Below are 770 nucleotides of genomic sequence, written 5' to 3'. Positions count from 1 at the left end.
TATAACTTCTCACATTAATTTGAACCTCGTCGCTTTTATCTTTGCCGACCTTGTGTGGTCTCTTGGCAAATGATTTTTTGTGTTTTGCCGAGCATAAATTAATGCGCCTTGGTGGGGTACTTTCTAGGATTTGCTTCATCATGAGGAAGAGAAAATAGAGAAATTTGATTAGTATTAAAAAAGAAGGAATATTTACAAACTGTTTACCCTTTGACTAGGTCGGGTATTATACTTAGCCGGGTGTCTCATTAAAAAACCCTTGTAAGGAAAAAGAGTACACCTCGGGTTAAGTTTTTCTAGCTGTAGTACCGCCTTAGATTACAGGCGTGCCAGGCCCTGGGCAGCTCATTGCCTTCTAGGTCGGACACTTTGTAGTAGCCTGTCCCTAAGACTTCTGTTACCTTGTAGGGTCCTTTCCAATTTGCAGCCAGCTTTCCTTCTCCCGACTTTTGTGTTCCAATGTCATTTCGGATTAGGATTAGGTCGTGAATGGAGAAGCTTCGCTTTATTACTTTCTGATTGTATCTGAGGGCCGTTCGCCGTTTTAAGGCTTCTTCTTGGATTCGGGCTCTTTCTCGGACCTCGGGGAGGAGGTCGAGTTCTTCCCTTTGTGCCTGTGGGTTGCCTCCTTCGTTGTAGAAGATGACTCTGGGCGACCCTTCATCTATTTCGATAGGAATCATTGCCTCCATCCCGTAAGCTAGTCGGAATGGGGATTCTCCCGTTGTAGAGTGTGGGGTTGTCCGATATGCCCATAGTACCTGGGGGAG

This window comes from Arachis duranensis, chromosome 6 (genome assembly GCF_000817695.3).
Source record: "Arachis duranensis cultivar V14167 chromosome 6, aradu.V14167.gnm2.J7QH, whole genome shotgun sequence".
Lineage (NCBI taxonomy): Eukaryota > Viridiplantae > Streptophyta > Magnoliopsida > Fabales > Fabaceae > Arachis > Arachis duranensis.
Note: the sequence above shows the minus strand (reverse complement) of the source record.